Source organism: Martes martes, assembly GCF_963455335.1.
Source record: "Martes martes genome assembly, chromosome: 8".
NCBI classification, from domain to species: Eukaryota; Metazoa; Chordata; class Mammalia; order Carnivora; family Mustelidae; genus Martes; species Martes martes.
This window is the reverse complement of record NC_137895.1, coordinates 33,500,077-33,520,207: the sequence shown is the minus strand read 5'-3', so window position 1 is coordinate 33,520,207 and position 20,131 is coordinate 33,500,077.

Genomic DNA, 20,131 nt, shown 5'->3' with positions numbered 1-20,131 from the left:
ATTTTGATTCAATCCCATCCATTTTGTCTTTGCAGCTGTTCCTGTTTATCCAATATCTCCCTTCTTTAGTTTATCCTCAAAATAAATATAAACTTACATGATAAAGTATAATTAATCATGAGTCCATTTTCCTAACTAAATTTAATTCTCTCCACCCACCCCCAGAAACAAATAAGTGATAAGAAATCCTTTTTTAATTATCACAGTTTAAAATGAAGAAACCAAGTTTTAAGGATGCACAGTTACAAAGCCATAAGTTTGTTGAACAAAGCTTGGTTGGGGAAGAATTATTCAGTCTACTATTTTTGATCCCTCCTTCTCTGACTTCTAAGTGAATGTTAAGCTATATTTATGTGTGTTGTTGGATTTTGCCATTAATGTGGCATGCAGTAAATTGAAATAGTAAACTTACAGTCAGAATATTTGCTTTATTTCATCCATACCTATCTCAGGTACAATAATCACTTATCATCAAAGGTAGAAAATTATGTCCTAAAATAAAACACTAAAAACTTGTACCCCTGGGGCTAATAATAAATTATATGTTTTTAAAAAAGTAATTAAAAAAAAAAAACACTAAAAACTGCCTAATAGTGGCTTTTGATTTATTACCTTTGATATATATTAACTTTGATTTATTAAATGTCACTAATTATATTTTCTTTCAGAATTGGCTTACTTTTCTTTTTTTTAATTTTTACTTATTTATTTGAGAAAGAAAAAGAGAGAATGTTTGGAGAGGGGAGCTAAAGGGCAGAGAGAGGGAAAAGCAGATTCCCCCCTGAGCAGGGAGTCAGACTCAGAACTTGATCCTAGGACTCCAAGAGCGTGACTGAGATCATGACCTGAGCCAAAGGCAGATGCTTAACTGACTGAACCATCCAGGAGCCCCCAGAATTGGTTTACTTTAATCAGATCTTTAGAAAACTGAGTAACAGAGCAAGTGGCAAAAATACATACAAGTGAAAAGCTTAAGATAGAGCATATTTGTTTCATTTTGCAAAAAGTCATGGTAAGACATTGCTATTGGCAATGACCAATTAAACGGACAATTACCAGAACCACCTCACGCAAACATCTGCCCCAGTTCTCCTCTTGTATTGAATTCAGAAGTGCTAAATAACTTACTTGAGTAGCCAAGGAAAAGACGCCCTAGTTTCTTCTCCTATAATTAACTGTGATAACTGAAGTCACAAATTATTACCTTTGATTTATTACTTTTGGATTAAGTATGGAGAAGTACATCCTCAGTCTAATACCACCAGGTACTGTACTAGCATTTAAGCCATATACATATATATTCACTTAACATTGACTCATTACTCACAGACTAGAAATAGTCAAGTCTGTGCATCTATGAGATGTTAATTGAGTGGCTGTTGTTCTCATTAGTAATTTCAAATCAATAAAAATTTATTTTGTTCTAAACAAATTAATCTTTTTTAAAAAATCAAGTCAAGAAAATATCTTAAAACTCGACTCATCCTCTTGTCACCAAGTCATTCTAAGAATTTATCATAAGAACATAATGAAGACACTAAGAGTTTGCCACAACAGTATCATTAAAGCATTATTTGAAATCACAGTATAACAATTGGTAATTAAATAAGTCATGACATAAAATATCTATATGGTAGAATAATATGAAGCTGTTAACATTACTCTGTGTAATTACATTTTATGGCATCAAAAATAAGCAAAAGGTATTATTGAGCAAAAATTTTATGTTACTACAGATATGTAAAATAAGATGTCATTTTTGTAAGTAAATGCATCAGATTTTTTAAATGGCACATACTAAAGTGTTACGAGTGTTTATCCCTGTATGGAGAGAATAGAGATTGATTGTAATTTTAGTTTATTCTTCCTTTCCTTTTAAAATAAGAATTTTATTTACTAAATGTTCTTTTAGGGACTTATATTGCCTACATGTTAGTTACAGTAACAGCAAAGTAACTTTGTAACTGTTCTTAATATGTAATTATGTAATAACTTTAAAATCAATCAATCAATCGAATTACTTCTGACCAACGAAGGGCTTTTTATGGGCAACACAGCTGAAATGTCTATTAATTCCTCAGAAAAATATACAGGAAGTTCCCAGTTCATATATAAGTTGGTTTCCCCAAGCTTCACTAATAAGCCATTCAGAATTCAGAACACATGTCCCCTAGAAAAGCATGTTATAATCAATTGTTAGGTTTTCAGATAACTCAATTTGCCAAATACGTTAAGATCCTAGTGTAAGCACTGGGGAATGAGACAGAGAAGCTAAGAGAAAGGTGTGAGAAAGATTACCCCCTACAGACTTGAGAGAAAGCATGGCCCTACAGAGGTTCTAGCCTTCAGAACCATGAGAAAATAGATTTCTGTTGTTCTAAGCCATCTGGTTTACTGTGATTTGTTATGTCAGCCTTAGGAATCTCATACATGGTATTTGAGAAAACAGGGAAGCTCTCTTCCTCCAAAGTTTCCTTCTTTCTCTTCAGACAATGCAGAACATTTTAACTCTCTAGTCCATATTCCTACTCAAAATAACCCTCCAAACCATCCCCCAGCTCCCAGCAATTTCTGGCTTCGGATGAGCTCTACTTGTGTCTGCCTGTGACTCATGATCCCTTTTCTCTCACCAGCTGAATAAGGCTTTAAAAGAGACAAATGGTCCCTCAAGTAAGCTATCTTCCCCAAATCACCTTTGTTCAAGTCACTTTTACCTAATAACGAACTAGAAAGAAAGAAGCTATCATCTATGGCGTCGTCCACCTGAGAAAATGAGGGAGGGATATATAACGCTTCTCTGTAAGTAATTTCACCTTCCCCGAAGAGAGCAAGATGGGAGCCAAAATGATCTATTTAGAAACCTTGGCCCCATGAAAGTACCAGGTCAGAAAAGAAATTCAGAAAAATAAAAATTAAGTAGGAAAATTTCCTCTATCCAGGGAATTTCCTCTGTAAACAGAGGGGATGAAAGAAGAACAGATTTTTTTTGATGTTCATGGACTATCAGATACTATGTTTTTCCTCTGTCATAGACTGACTACAAATCCATTCCTTCATAAGAGGGTTAAGGGAAGGGAGTTAAGTAAAGGAGACTTGATCTTGCATACTAAAGTCAATAAATCAGGTGCTTATGTCCTGGGATTATATGAAATAATTTGTCATTACAGAATGAGTACATTGGAACCATGCAATTACTTCTTTCAGCACCTTTGCCTTAACATAATTTCATCGCATTCTGTTTTGGTTTATCCAACAGTTTTTCAGGACTCTTAGGTAAATTTATTTTATTTAATAATTATTTACTTGATTTTCTTAAAGGAATTGAATAGTAATAATATTAGTAGAAATAATAACAATGGTCAGAAAACTCCTTTTGTAATTTATGTATTAAATACATAATTGTGGGAAATGCCCAACTAAGTTCTCTCTGTCCTTTGAGTCTGAGCTCAGGCAGAATCTCTACTAGGAATCTCTGTATAACTGACCATCCTTATCCTTTTAAAATGGAAGTATGATATTAAACTTCCTTTTATAAGGAAGTATGAAGGTAGGAAGAGACTCTTAGGGCTTAAAGTGTTACTCGTTGTCTCCTCAAGACACCAGCTATATTTTTCTGTCTTATCCCTTCTGTCAGTATTGTAATTCTCAGCTTCCTTAACCCTCTTGCCAACTATATGGTTCATATATTATTTGTTTTATTAAGATTTTTCTTTTTCTTTCTTTTCTACAAAAAAAAAAAAAAAAGAGTTAAAATACGGTTTCAAAGAACCAAAACCTTTGAAGGATACTTACTGGGTATACAGTTCTCTATTGGGTGGCCCCATTTTCTGGTCACTGAGATAGGCACTAGAAACACAGTGATGAAAGGGTAGAGAATGTCCCTGCCTTCCTAGAGTTTATGTTGAAGATGAAGGAGAAATCAGAAATAAATAAATAAATAAATAAGCAAAATCATTTGAGATGTTAATTAGAATTATAAATATGAGAAACAGGGCGAAGCAATAGAAAGTAACTGAGAAAGTTTGCATAGGAAGGCTTTTCTGAGAGAGTGAGACTTGTATCCCAATGATTTAGTTATTTCTTCAGTAATTATTTTTAAGGAATAAATAAAACTTTCATTTGTTGTCAAAATAAAAGGTAAATGTAAAATGCCATACTTCTCCCCAGGGAAGTTAATGATTTGTTTGATTTAGGAATCAAAGAATAGATAACAGTCAAATTAGATATCTCTCCATCCAGTCATTTCTGTACTAAGAGAAGCTATAAAACCAGTAGTATTTTTACATCCAATCAGATTTCCATACTTTGTTTAAGGTGGATTCAAAAACCAAGTTCCTCTGTTGGGTAGGAGCAACTTTTTAAAAAGATTTTATTTATTTTTTAGAGAGAGACAGCAAGAGCGGGAGGGGCAGAGGGAGAGGAAAAGAGAAAATCTCAAACACACTCCATGTTGAGCACAAGGTCTCATATGGGGCTCAATCCCAGGACCCTGAGATCATGACCTGAGCTGAAACTGAGTCTGACACTTAACCCACTGCATCACCCAGGTGCCCCCATTAGTAACAACTTTAAGCAATAGCCCAGCACACTTTCTGTACAAAATTGTCTCACAGGAATTTTATCTTACACCTTTCATTTTTACTGATATATTTATCTTTATGAGAAGAAAAATAAAAGCACACCTTACTTGGCATATATTGAGAACAATTTTTCAGACCTTTAAAACCTTAAATTTTAAAACCTTTCAGCTTTATTGAAGTACAATATAGTGGGGTGTATAGCCACAAGGGGAAGGGGATGCTCTTGTACCCATTAAGAATGGCTTCTTTATTTGCTATAATCCCAGGATGCAATCACCATTGGCTATCAGAGTCGTATGCTCTGTGGAGCTGTCTCTTGGGCATCAAGTGCAAAAACTGAGGTACAGACACATGTATAAGCCCTTTCTAGGAAGATACTGGTGGCTGGGGGTAGACCAGAGGAAGCTGATGGGTAAGAGGTCTACCAGTTTTCCCAGGGTCCAAGCTGGACCACAGCCAGCTCCAAATGACCAGAATAGCCTTCAAAGTACGCAGACAGACCTCTGTCAGGGAGAGACTGAGGGTGAGCATTTTTGTGTGTTCCCTCTACACTGAGCCTGAGAGGAACTGCTGCTGTGAGTGTAATCTTAACAACTCCGGTAGTCTTGTGAGTCTCGTGAACCCAAGCCTCACTGGTTTTCAAAGCTAGTACCTGTACTAGCTTTTCAAAGCTGGAAACCTGTACCTTGGGTGGGAGTCTTAAATGGTGGGGTATTAAATGTGGGTTCCAAATCCTTTCTTCCTCAGGGTGAAGTTGGGAATTGTGAGTTCCCTCCTAATTTTATGGCTCTCTGCCAAGAGTGGCATTTAAGGTGAGACTGTGTCTCAACTTTTCCTACCCTTTCAATGTGGATATTTTCTCATTTACCTGATGTATTATTAGCTACTTTCTGAATTTCTTCAGAAGTAACTTCTTGTTGTGTAGTTATATTTTCACTATGTCCATGGGAGGAGGGAAGTTCAAGAGCTTCTCATCTCATTCAGCCCTCCTTCACAATTTCTTATTTGTATCCTTTTCCTTAAGGGAGAGTTAAAAAAAAAAAAAATCATCAGGTCAGTGGGGATTATAACTGTAAATGGAATTTAATTAAGAATTCCTTGGAAACGTGGGATCATCAGTAAAATTACTAGTTATCTTATTGCTCCTTGCACATACACACATAATAAGAAATAAATCAATAAATCAGGATGAAACAAAACCAATTAAAATATGAAATAAATTTAGATATAAAATTTAATGTAACATGTTATCTAAGAAACATCCAGATAAATCAATAACCTCTATTGTGTTTTTAGTTATATGTACAAAAAGTAGACATCTTTCTCAATGGAGGTTCTAGTATGTTATGTAGGTAACAAGATAGATATTACCTTATCTAGATGTTGGCTACATGAAACAAAGATATCGATCTTAACAAAATATATGTACATCTGTTGTACAATAGAGATTATATTTTAACAATTTAAAGTGCCATTTTATTTAGCATATTTTTTTCAATCATGTTTGTCACAAAACCTTTTTAAGTTATTTCAACTTAAATTTGTTTTACTAGCCTCCCAGGAAATACAGAGGAGATACATAAATAAGTCAAATTAAAAATAATATGCTTCCATTTCATTTCATTATTGAAAGACTTAACTGAAATATATTAACCTTTGTGCTTACTTTCTTACAGAAAACCATGTGTTTCAATGGCCAACAAATTGTGTTTCCCTTACATCCTCACTGTTAGCAGTGAGCCAGTCCTTTTGAGAGTACACATTCACACATGTAATCATTCTTTTTCTAAATGAGGAAATTAATAGTCAAGGTTACGGGTGTTTAAATTCTTTTTATGGTTACTGAAATCCAAAGTTAACTTAAATTTTTTATATGAATTCACCTAACTACTGCTGTTGAAATGAAAACTATCACCTATTTATCTCCAGAGAAACTTGTTTCTGAGGCATGTAACTTTCTTTTCTGTCAGCCTCGTGAAAAGGCAAACTCTCCTTTGTGTTTCTCTGATACTGTAAAGCTCTGTGCAGCTGAACTGTGGTAGTTAACATCAGTTGCTCAGTGTCCTGGGTTGGTCATTCACTTGAAAGAAGCTTTTCAACCTGGTTTCAGGAAGGGGTAAATTGATATTGTTTCAGTCCTTTAGGTCTTGAAGGTGGGGGATTTGTGGCAGAAACCTGTCCAAATTAAAGTCATTATACCTTCACTTTACTAGTCTCACCAAATCCCCTTTACTTGCCCAGTTCTCACACCATGGAATTCTTCTGAGTGAAGAATAAAATTTTTATATGCCTTTCCCACAACTTACCTCCAAGCATCCCTCTAATTATCTTGTTTCCTTCCCCAGCGAACAACCTGTTCATAATTAATGTTAATTTTATTTTGGAAAGATTCATTTATCTTTTGTTTATACATGAGTGTTACACAAAAATGGTGGAAAATTGTTTCCTATGTATTCATCATGGGAATTATAATCAAGGTGCCCTAGAGGTTCATATATTCACTTCTGATGTCATAGTGTTTATCTGTATATTTTATTTCCCGGACAATTTGTGCTTTTCTGTAATGGAAAAGATAGTTACAGTTTAAGTTAGTGGTTTTTCCGAAACAAACATTTTTAAATTAGATGAAAAATGGAATGATATGCTGATTTTGATCTATTTGAGTTCATGCAGTTGTGTTATATATCTTTGATCTTATTATCTTTTGATAATTGTATTAAGCAGCAGTCATATTAAAAGGCAGGGTATGTTGATTTTAGATTCAGTAGAAAGCAATACTATGTGATTTTAATGGAAATGATCTACTTCAGAACTCAATTATATTGATTGACAATTAAATAAATTGAATAAAACTGAATGAAATTGAATATATATAATTGAAAGTAAATTGACTGAAATAATCAGATCATTTTAAAACATTTGGTATCATTGGAATTAAAGGGAATTTGAATTAAAGGGAGTTAATTGGAATTAAAGGGAAAACTTCAAGGAATTTTGTTGCATCCTAGTTATTGTATCTGGATGCACAATATAAATTAACCAAATTGTCATAAAATATTAATATTTGTTAAATTTAAATTTTGTTTTCTTATTAAGATTTCATCTCAAAAAATTTTCTCTCATTTCCCCAAATAAATCCCCAAAATAAATCACTTCAACTATTAAATTAGTTTAATATATTTGAATAAAAAAATAGTTTTGGAAGCAAAAGAGTATGTCATTACTGAAATAGAATTCTGTTACTATAGAGCCAATTATGTTCAGTCTGTACTGATACCTTTCCCAGTTGAACCACTTGAAATGCTGTGTCAATTGCTAACAAGGGCTTATTGATAAAAACTAATAAAGGACTCAGTCTGACTTTCTTCTTCTCTCCTAGAAAAGCTATTGAAGGCAATCCAAGAGGTGTTATACAGCTAATTTTTCAGTCAGCCAGCATTCTTTGTCTCCTCATGTTTCTTGGCCTCTGGAAACTAATTGTGTCTAAAGTATCTATAAAGTATCCATACTGAGTTGAAATTTCTATTTGTGCTTTATTTACATAAAGTACAAACCATATGTCCCCAAATTTTATTCATCGTTGAAAAATTAAGTATTTTTGCAAGTTCAGCAATAAACACAAAAGATTCTAAAATATGTTACTTTAAGATAATCAACCTGCATAAATTGTCTTTCAAATTCTCTCAAATATAATAAAAAAGATAAAAGGATAGAAAGAGCTTAAAATTGGGCCTGAAGAATATCAGATTATGATTCTAGTCCTCACTGAACGACTGAGCTAAAATACTGATAATATTTTGAGAGCTCAACAAATGACAGATGAATGTAATTGTCATTAACAAGGGTCTGGCTAAATAACTCTCATTATTGGCTAGAACTAAATAAGGTAAATATTTCAAACTCTGTTATGTCTTTTCTAACTTACTTTATTTTCTTCTTTTCCTTTTGAAGAGTATAATTTACCTATCAGGTAAGAAATTACCATTAGATTGGAAAAGAAAAATATATATTTGATCTATTAATTAACATCAAGGATTCAATACAGGATTCAAAAAACAGGATTCAAAAAGTGAAGATTTAAATTCCAGTAGAGTAACATAGTAGGGATGATAATGTTGTAAAGAAACTCACGGGTAGGGGCGCCCCGGTGGCTCAGTTGTTTAAGTGACTGCCTTGGTCTCAGGTCATGATCTCAGGGTCCTGGGATTGAGCCCCACATCAAGATCCCTGCTCAGTAGGGCATTTGCTTCTCTCTCTGTCTCTGCCCTTCCTCTCTGCTTGTGCTCTCTCTCTCACACACACACACTCTCTTTCTCAAAATAAATAAATAAAACTTAAAAAAAAAACCAAAAACCCACAAGACTCAGGGGTAGAATATGAGATTAAGAAAAAATAAATATTATGAAGACAAAAATAAATACTATGGAGACAAAAACACAATTTTATAAGAAGAAAGGATTAGAGACTTAATAGTTATTTGGAATGAAATTCATATTCCATCTCTAGCTTCCCCTGTCCCTAACTGAAATGAGATTTCTCAGTATTTAGTATAGCATAAAGAAATACAATCTTGACCTGGCTGGTGAGTGAAAAAAAAACTTTGGATAAGAAATGTGTTATAGTAGTCGACTGGATAACTCCTACCCAGCCTTCTGGTTTCAGTCTATAAACCACTTCTGTGATATCCATCTCGACTCACCAATACTTGCTCATGTACCACCCCATCGCGCTCTCCAGGAAGATTCTGCCTACATCTTTTTTTTTTTTTTTTTTTTTTAAGATTTTATTTGCTTATTTGACAGACCAAGATCACAAGTAGGCAGAGAGAGAGGAGGAAGCAGGCTCGCTGCTGAGCAGAGAGCCCGATGCCATGCGGGGTTCAATCTCAGGACCTTGGGATCATGACCTGAGCCTAAGGCAGAGGCTTTAATCCACTGAGCCACCCAGGAGCCCCTGATTCTGCTTACACTTATCACAGTATTGTAATTGGGTTTAATGTGGGTTGCCCTCAGGCTCTCTTCATGAATATATTCTTTTTACTACCATTTAGCACATAGTAGCCATTCAGTAAATACACAAAATCAAAGAAAGGAGGAAAAAATTGAGAAGGAAGGAAAAACATAGGGAAGGGAAAAAGAAAGGAAAGGGGCAGAGGAAAGCAGTACATTCAGTGAAAGAGACTCTACAGGGAAGGGGAAGATCATGTTCTTTTTCTGAGTGTCCTCGTAGTGCATAAGGGGCCATCTGCCTGCCAAGACAAGCAATGGCAACAGCATAGAACAGGTGTTTCAGCCAGAGTATCTTCAATTGCCCTGCAGTGAGGAACAGTTCAGGATGTAGAAGTCTGGGGGTGTGGTGGAGGATCAGACTTAGAGTTGCAGCTGAAAGACAAAACCAAGCCCCATTATTCTCTATAATCTCTGTAAAAGAATAATCCTCTTACAAAGTGTATGCACACTTACTGAATGCCTGTATTTATTGTTTTGTGAGGATATCTTCATATGCTGATACTTCAGTGAAGATACTAGTGGGAAACCCACTTCCCAGTGTGTGAACAGAATGATACCTCTTGGGTGAATAATTATAGAAGATAGAGTTGGACCAAATTAATTAAAGTGAATGGTGATGATTTCAAGCCATTTAAACAAAAGTAATAGTCATCTGATAAATATTTTTCGTATCACAAAAATTGTATGGAATTCAACCCATAGGATAGTTACTGGGTAGTTACTTCTACCCAGTTATTTTTAAAAATCTGCTTATCTCAAATACTTTACATTAGAGTTGGGGATATCTATATATTTTTATTTTTAGTATTTCAAATTTTAGTTTTCCCATTAATTAAAAGGACTATACCTCAAAAAATGTTCTATTCATTTTGTACTAACTCATTATTCCATTTGATGTAAACCTCTGGTTCATGTCCGTTGATGTATCTTTTTAAATGATTGGTCACGTGTCAAGATAACTTTAGTATTTCTGTAAAAAATTGGAAAAGCAACACAATCATGAATGAATTTTTAAAAAAAAATAAATCATTCCACAGTTTACATATTTGAATACAGTCTAATTAGTAAGCCACATCAAAATGGATTCAAACGTATGTGGAAAAGCTCTCTGCACTGTGCTGAAGAGAAATGTTCTGCTAATTGTAGTTTCTAAGTGACAATGTAAGGCACAGCCCAGAGAGCAAGAGTCATGCAACAAGGTGATTGTAATATGACTAACTCAAGTAGGAGGAAAAAAGAAAAGGAAAACTCAACGTGTATGAGTCCAGTTTGTTTCCCAAAGATAGAAAGCTGGGATACCAGGCTTGCCAGTTTAAGAAAACATTCGGACATTTGGCAATCCCATTACTAATGGTTGGAATTTTAGAAAGTGTAATAATTTACATATTTACATATAGCTTATGACCTCCCACCAAATACAAAAAGCATTGAATTAGTACTATTTTTCAAAGGGAACACTAAAGTTTAATGAGAGGTGGAATAATTGTAGTATGGGATGTGTTTTTAATTCCCTTTTGGAACAATATCTTGGACACAAGAGAAAGAATGCTGTTTAATGAAATTAAGATCAATAAAAACTATTTCCAGCTTAACTTCAGCCCACATAGTAAAGAATTTAAGCCAGTAATTTTGCACACTTCTTTGACACATTTGTCACGATTTTAGCTTTGTTACATTGAACAATAAATTTAGACAGGAATTTGGGTAGGTACTTCTGCTTGCCAAAATTATACTAGCTGAACAGGTAAATGCTTGACCAAATTCTATGTCCTTAGAATCAATTACTACAATTTATGTAGTAAAATTGTTTTTAATAAGGGGAAATAGATTAAAACACATCTTCAATGGAATTAGAATAATAGTGCTTAATTTCATCACTGACGAGAAAATCACAAATGGAAGCTTAAATATTTTAAGGTATGGTAGACATTTTTTTTCCATAAGAATAATTTAGGTAACCAGAATAAAATATGAATTTACATTTATAAATAATGTTTATGATACTATCCTTAATTAGCTGGGACTTCATAAAAATGTTTTTAAATTTTGTCTTAAACTATGCTGAATTACAACATACTAGTAACACTGATATGCAGTTAATTTCACAATAGATAAGAGGTAGACATTATTTCCATTGAATATAAAGTTGCAAATTACTTAAAGTTTGTCAAATTAAATATTTCTAAATATCTTGAATCTGTTATTTTATTTCCTAATCTGATTTTGGCAAAGACAATTCTTTAAGTAGTATATGCTTTAATTCTTATAAGAAGACATTTGATAGTACATAGTACACTAACATATAAAAACAAAATTCAGAGAAAAATATGTATAAATCCAGATCTGTTGAAAATGAAACTAAAATTTTGCATTAGTCTTATCTATTTTAAATAATCAATTGGCAAATATAGAAACAAATGTTTTGCTTACTGACTTGATAATTTTGACAGCTCTGATATTTGAATAAGTTAAGCATTTCATCATCATCACAGAACTTATTAGTAGATTACTTTAATAATTCCTGTAGCAATAATAAAAGTCTACATTTTAATGATGCCTATGATTTTAAACCAGGTGTAGATTAGATAATATAGTATGTATATAGGCGAAGAAATACAAAATAAATTAACAAAACAGAGGGAGACAGCATATTCTGTTGTAAATTTTGACAATTTTGTGTTTATTTAACTATATTGAATTTATAAATGAAAATATTCTGGTATGTTTCATCAAAAGGTAGTTATCCTTGATAACATATAGCCTAATATGACTAGTTTACATTTTATACAAAAAATTTTTTAAATCATTGGTCATACTAGTGTATGACAAAAAATATAACAAGATTGATTCATTTGTCTTGTCTCACAAAGTGATATCAATTATCAATAAACTGATTTATTTAGAGGAACTACTGATCGTGAAAATAGCCAGGATGGAAACCCTGTCCTATGGTTTCCTTCTAATTGTATATGTAGTACAGTTACAGCTAAGAAATGCTAGAAAAAGAAAAAGGCTAACTAGAAAATGCAGCTGTTTAAGTTATTAAATCTCAATTTACTGAAGCCATACAGCTGAATTTCTAGAACAGTAACAGGCAATGTAATAGGTATTACAAAGCATCTACTAAACAAAATAACTATCTGAACTATCTGAACTATCTGAACTGAGTCTTTATTTCCATGACTTGGACAGAAATATTGTTGAAACCTCAATAGATGGCCAGTTAGAAATAGGGAAAAATTTAGAATTGGGAGGCATAAGGCCTTGGGAAACTGATGTTAAGGAAAGGAATGTCGTTCATAATTGACAGGCAATAAGGCAAATCACATGTGTGTCTAAAGATATGTATTGAATATGGACTGATTCAAGAAGTTGTATTCAAGAAAATATTTTTCTTTTAATTCCAACTTTTTTATTAGGGGATAACTTCAAAAAGCACTTATTTTATATTTAATAAGCACATATTTTATGTGTAATGAGTTTCAACTAATGTATACACCCATGTAGTCAACACCGCAGTTAAGGTAACAGAATGTTCCTTCCTGCTATTTTCCAGTCACATCTCCCACTCCCACTGCTGAGTCTATCATGATTTATTTCATCAGAGAAAGATCTTGCTTGTTCTTGAACTGTATATACATGCAATTAAAGAGTATGTACCCCTTCTGTTTGGCTTTTTTTATTCAAAATGAAGTTGGTGTTATGTATACATACTGTTGCATGTATCAGCAGTTCCAACATCTTTATTGTTCAGTTGTATTCCATTGTATGAATATATTGCAATTTATCCATTTCCCAGTTGATAAGTATTTGGAATGTTTTCAGGTTTTTTAAATTTATTATGAATAAATCTACTATGAGCATTCTTTTTTTAAATTTTTATTATGTTATGTTAGACACCATCCAGTACATCATTAGTTTTTGAAGTAGTGTTCCATGATTCATTAGTTGTATATAACACCCAGTGCTCATTACAACACATGTCCTTCTTAATACCCATCACTGGACTATCCCATCCCCCCACCCCTTCCCCTCTGAAACCCTCAGATTGTTTCCTAGAGTCCATAGTCTCTCATGGTTGTCTCCCCCTCTGAGGAGGGAAGATGCTATGAGCATTCTTATACAAGTCCTTTTGGAGGGTAAGATTTCACTTTTTTGTGTGTAAATTCATAGAAGTAGAACTGCTAGGAATTTTTTCAACTTTTCAAGAAACTAGACAACTCTTTACCAAAGTTGTTGCACCATTTTATGCTCCCATTATCAAGAATTTGATGATATGAATTCTTTACATTGTCAAGTATGAATTCATTATCAAGTTTGTGCTGATATCATAGACTATTTGGAAAATGTCCCTATGTCTTCCATTAATGTTTAATAATGTTACCAGGAATAGGATATGATGCTGAAATTTTCTTTGTGAAAAAGTTTTTATATGTCAACCTATTTTTTACAGATATGAGTCTATTGTATAAAGTTTTCCTATTTCTTCTTGTGAAAGAAATCTATTGTGAAATTCAGAAATCATATTTTCTTAAAAGTTGCTAAAAGAGAAATTTGAAAAGTAGAAGTGTTAAATTTACAGATGACCTACTTCTTTCCTTTTCTTTTCTTATCTTTTAATTACTTTTATTTTAATATAGTTGACACACAATGTTACATTAGTTTCATGTGTAAAAGATAGTGATTTGACAAGCTTATGTGTTATGCTATATACTCACCACAAGTGTAGCTAGCATCTGTCACCATACACTATTATACAAATTCAAACATAAATAAAAAGGGAATTTATTGGCCCACTCAAGTTAAATGTCTAAGGTTATACTAGTTCCAAGGCTTCATATTATATTCCTAGGACCTATTCTAAAAATATGTCTTAATTCTGCTCTCTTCCATGTTGGCTTCTGTCAAAGATTTAATACAAAGACAACTGCTTCCCAGAGTCAAGTACAATTAGGATGGAGAGGGAGAAACCCAAGTATCTTTTACTAACAGTTTAAATATGCTGTGTCTAGGTGTCATTGGACAAAGTTAGGGCACATAATTATCCTTAAGCCAGTTACAGTGCCAATACCCAGAGTATGCTGTGGAGTCAACCACATACAAAGCACAGTGAACTGAGACCATGGAAGGGGTAATTCAGAAGTAATTCAAGATATTGTTACCAAAAGAAATAATAGATACTAGGTGCCCTGCAAAACTACTAGGAGAGTATGAAATTACTCAGAGCAAGGGGCGCCTGGGTGGCTCAGTGGGTTAAAGCCTCTGCCTTCGGCTCAGGTCATGATCTCAGGGTCCTGGGATCGAGCCCCGCATCAGGCTCTCTGCTCAGCGGGGAGCCTGCTTCCCTTCCTCTCTCTCTCTGCCTGCCTCTCTGCCTGCTTGTGATCTCTGTCAAATAAATAAATCTTTAAAAAAAAAAAAAAAAAGAAATTACTCAGAGCTCATCACAAGCATTCCAGACACTTAATAGAAAATGCTAGGCTCACTATCCCAGAATGCATTCAGCCTTCAAAGCAGAAATTCTCAGTATAGTTTCTGACTTCACCCTGGTGGAATTTGAGAAGTCAGGAAGTGACACAATGGTTGGTAAATAGTTTCTTCTGAATATCCTTCATTAAGCATATATAAAATATGGTCTCTAGAGCTACATAAAATAAGTGTAATGTTTATTTCATTTAGAATTCTTTAGGTTATTCAGATATTTTACTCTGAATTCTCTTTCATATAAAGCTAAGCTTCATTAACTTTTATGGGAATCTCTTGTATGTTATGGTTTCCAAATACATTCCTTCTTAAAGAGCTGTGTATTATTCTAGATATGGTCTTAAAACTACAGAGTAAAGCAAAACTCATGTTTGCATTTCTGGACACTGTATCCATGCTGATTAGGTAGTTTTGATGGCATCTTCAATATGTCATTGATGTACTGTATTTGAAGTTGACCAAAACTCTAAGTCTTTCCTATATTTTCTCTTACCTTGTGTCACCTTTCTGATGTTAGTCTTGCAAAGCCATATATATTTATATATATGTATGTATGTATACATATGTACATACATATATGACTTGTTCTTTTACTTTGCCTTTTGACTTCATTTCTATTTTAAATTGCACCTATTCATATTTTGTCCCCTGTAGTTTTAACCACTTAGGATTACCTTCCATTCAATCTTTCCAATTTTGCATATCAGCATTATTCCTAGTGTTTTCTCGTCAATAAATTTCAATTAACATGTTATCTGTGTCCAACTCCAATTGTTACTGTGTGTCTTGGATGTGATACAGAACCTTCATGTAGATTTAACCCTGTTGGGATCTGGTCATTAAGTTCATCTGACTATTTTATTGTCAAAAATAGCTTGATGTGTAAACCAGACGATTCACAGACCTGTACCCCTGGGGATAAAAATACATTATATGTTTATTAAAATAAAAAAAAAAAAAAAAAATAGCTTGAACTCACTATGTGTTGCAGACAGCTCCAAAAACTCTAGGTGTTGCTTTACCTAATCATCAAAATAATCTTTGAGGAGTAATGTTATCATTTCTATTTTTCAGATTAGAAAACTGAGTCACAGAGAGTTTATGTAAATTTCCCAAAGTCATACCACTAGTGAGTAAATGAGCCAGAATTATAACTAAGGCAGACTCCTCCAGAGTCTGTGTTCTCCACTTTTCATCATTTGCCCTCACCAGTCATCCCTGCAAGAATATGAGACAATCTCTCAAATGGCCATATTGAAATTTAAGTGTCATGAGAATTCTGGAACCCAAATCTGAATCACTAGAATTGTCACTTTTTTTCCCCCAATTGATTATAATTCATTATGACTACAAAGATGAGTGGAAATATATAAATATTCACTAAACCATGTGCTGCTTCTATAAGCCTACAGGGGACCCCCAGGACATTCCAGTTGCAGACTTACCCCTTATTATCACCTTTTAGCTGCATCGGTCATACAAGGACCTCCATTCTATTGTAAGCTGGATAATCCAAATTTATTATATAAAAACTTAAACCAAGTCTATGATCTTGTTTTTGCTACAGTGCTGATATAAATATTTGTTTAACCATTTCAGGTCCAAGGTTCCATTGGCTTTTCCTACTATTTCTGTTCCCAAGAGATCCACCTCACAATTCTGTTCTTATATTTCTTAAATCAAGAACTCCCGGGGGCACCTGGGTGGCTCAGTCAGTTAAGTGTCTGACTCTTATTTTGGCTCAGGTCATGATCTCAGGGTCATGGGATCGAGCCCTCCATCGGGCTCTGCACTCAACAGGACATCTGATTGGGATCCTCTCTCCCTCTTTCCCTCCCCCTGCTCACATATTCTCTCTCAAATAAAATAAATAAATCTTTAAAACAAAAACAAAAAACGGGATTTCCATGAGCCATGGAGATTCTTTCTTTCATCTCACATTTGGTCCAGCTGGTGAAATTCTTTTCACCTTCTACCTCCACCTTAACTACCTCTAGTTACCTCGACCACCTTAACTACCTCTAGTTAAATTTTAACTAGAGCTGTTATTCTTAGTAATGATTACTAATACTATGCCTCTAAGAACGTAGAAAGAGTATGTACTTAGGGTTCTCAAAGTCTTCAAATTTTATCCAGGCATTGACAATGAAATAAAGAGAAAAATAAATTTGTGTCATCAAAACCATATGGCGACAAATCTGAAGACCAGTATACTGAAATTCTGCTTATTATGAGCTCTCCTCATCTATTTTGATTTGTGTTCCTTTCTCTTCTTCTCTCCATCTCCATACATTATCATCTTAGTTAGATCTTGTGTTGGTTAGAATTCTATTGGTAAAACATCAGAAACTCAATTAAAATCAGTTCAGAAAAAAAAGGAAAGATCACTAACTTGCTTAAGAAACCCAGAACAATAAGAAAGCCAGACACTGCTAACACTAAAACAATTAGATAACCCTGATGCCACCATCAGTTTTTCTCTTTCTCACATTTCCTCCTTCTCTTTCTTCTTCTTTTTTTTTTTTTTTTTTTCCTCTCTGTGTTGACTTTATCTATCAAAGCATTAAGATATTGGAGGGTTGGACTTAGCTGCTCTGGGATCTCATTCATTTCACCATCCCCCTCCCCCCCCTTTTTTTTAATTACAAAAATCCTTGGGAGAAATATGCTCACTGGCAAAACCTTAGTCTGTGTCCATCCCTGTGGATAATGGATTGGGTTTCCATGATGAAAATTTCCCAAAACTACCTCAGAATGGAGTCGGAGGAAGAGCTGTTCCCACCAAAAAGGGGAAAGTATTTTTTCTGGAATAAAGGAGAGTGTTTTCAAAAGACATTCATTGTCTGGTGCCTGCTTTCTTGTTGTTATTAGTTTATTTTCTCCTTCCAGTCCACAGTAATGCAAAGGTCCCTCCCTTATGCTGTAGTCTCTAAATTGACACAAGAAAAACAATCCTTTCCAACTCTGGACTTTATCTGCAAAATAGGCATCTTGCACTATCAAGATCTTTGCACTATCTTTCATTCAAGTACCAAAGCTGTCGTCGTTTCCATTTTTCACTGAGCTCACAATGTTCACAAGCAAACAAAATCCCTGCCAAGAAACTACCCATGGCTACTTATAACCTACTCAGATACACCTAAATATTCCAAATAGACATTGATTAGGCTCTGGCTTTGGAATTTTTACCATGTAAAATTAAAAGATTATGTAGCATTCTCATACATTAAAATTTCAGTTCGAGGAATTTAAAAAGGATTAGGTATAAACCACATAATCAGTCAAGTATATGAATCACTTGCATTGCTTAGCTAGTTCAAATGAAATTAGGGTTGAAGTTATTTCAAAAAGTTAATTACTTTTATGTTGATCCAAGACCATGGGTTACACCCCTAACTCTCACAGCTGGTCCAAACATCATGGATGGAAAACAAAAATGATTCAAGTTGCTTAACTCCACAACAAGAGAAGCAACAGAAAGTTTCCTTTCATATATTAAAGCCCCAGTTCTCCATGTTGTTTTCTCGACACATTTGTAACTTGCCATGAGTTATGATGTATGTCATAAATTTTTTTTAATCAGAACTTTTTTAAAAAATTGTATTTATTTATTTGACAGACAGATCACAAGTAGGGAGAGAAGCAGGCAGAGAGAGAGGAGAAAGCAGGCTCCCTGCTGAGCAGAGAGCCTGATGATGCAATGATGTGGGGCTAGATCCCAGGACCCTAGGATCATGATCTGAGCGGAAGGCAGAGGCTTTAACCCACTGAGCCACCCCGGCACCCCTGCCATAAATGTTTTGTACTAACAAAAACAGCAGTATCAAATTTGTAAATAATTGCCTTTTCAGTAACTTTATGTGGATCTCAGTTCATCCCATACTATCATCCATTATTCTCATTTACATCTGTCCAGTGTTCCTTCTTGAATGGCAGGGAAGCTAGTGACCTTACAGTGAGTTTATCCAATTAAAGCCACGGAAGCATATTTAGTAGGGATGGGTATCACCAGATTTGCACCTGGAAAAGGGCACATTGTAAACAGCAGCAAACTAGGAAGCAGGGAGACAATCTGTAGGTTGCTGCAGTAATTCTGCAGAGAATGATGAAGCGAAGACCAGACACAGCAGAAAGGTAATTAAAAGGTAATATAAGTTGGAAAGTAGATTGAGAAGATACAACACACGTCACATAGCCAGACGATTTTTTAAAAATTACTCCAAGAAGTTTACTTTACATTAATAATTAAATATTTACCATAGAAGTACCCTGTGCAGGGCACTTTTGTGAATACTGGTGATATTGTTACAAACAAAACATTAAATTTTCCTGTTTTTATGAAGTTTACATTCCAGGTGGGAGTGTAAAGAAAACAGACAATAGTAGTAACTACAATATATATTACGTTTGATACTGATAAATACTATAGGGAATAATAAAACAAGGAAGTGGTTAGAGGTATCTGAGAGCTGAAAATGTAAATGTTACCAAAGAAGACCTCGCTGAGGAACTGGGTTTGGGATTAAAGTCCAGAAGGAAATCAAGGAGCCAACCAAGTATACAGGAAAGAATTTCTGGCAAAGGAAATACCTGTGCAAGAGAGTGGTGTTTCCTGGGGTGGTAACATGACTGGAGAAGAGTTAAAGGACATGAGAGCAATAGAAGATGGAATCAGAGATATCTGGGTGTTGCAGGGCCCAGCTCACAGAGGTCCTTGTAAATAATCATGGCAAGACTTGGGTTTTTATTCACAATAAAAACTGGGGGTTTTATTGTGAATAAAACATTGGAATCATTTGACACAGGAGAGGCATGATCTGACTTAGTTTTTAATAGATTTAACTCTGGCTGTTTTACTGACTTAACAGGAGGAAGGGAAGACAAGAGTGGAAAAAGGCTTACCAGTTAGGAAGCCACTGGAATAAGCCACTTAGGGATGATGGTGGATTAGACCAGGAGGATAGCACTGGGGTGGTGAGAAGTAGGTAGATTCTGAATATACTCTGAAGGTAAACTTAATGGGATTTTCCAATAGACCAGGTAAAGGGACAGGACAAA